The sequence below is a fragment of the Octopus bimaculoides genome, chromosome 8 (assembly GCF_001194135.2).
Source record: "Octopus bimaculoides isolate UCB-OBI-ISO-001 chromosome 8, ASM119413v2, whole genome shotgun sequence".
NCBI classification, from domain to species: domain Eukaryota; kingdom Metazoa; phylum Mollusca; class Cephalopoda; order Octopoda; family Octopodidae; genus Octopus; species Octopus bimaculoides.
Window position 1 is genome coordinate 57,678,779 of NC_068988.1, and position 354 is coordinate 57,679,132.

The window sequence follows — 354 nt, forward strand, 5'->3', positions numbered from 1 at the left end:
ATATATATATATATATATACATACATTATATATATATATTTACACATATACATATACATATATACGTATGCATGTATGTATGTATATATATGTGTATATATAATTATGTGTGTGTGTGTGTGTGTGTTCATACATGCACATATGTATGCATGTAACTATGTATCTATAAATCTATGTACTCAGCATGCAAAAATGCTAACAAGGTAAAGAATGTGAACAAATGTAATAATTTTTAATCTTCTTTCATGTTGAAACTGTGAATATACATACATACATGCACATGCATATGCACATATGTATACATGCATAGATATATATATATATATATATATATATATATATATATATATATAT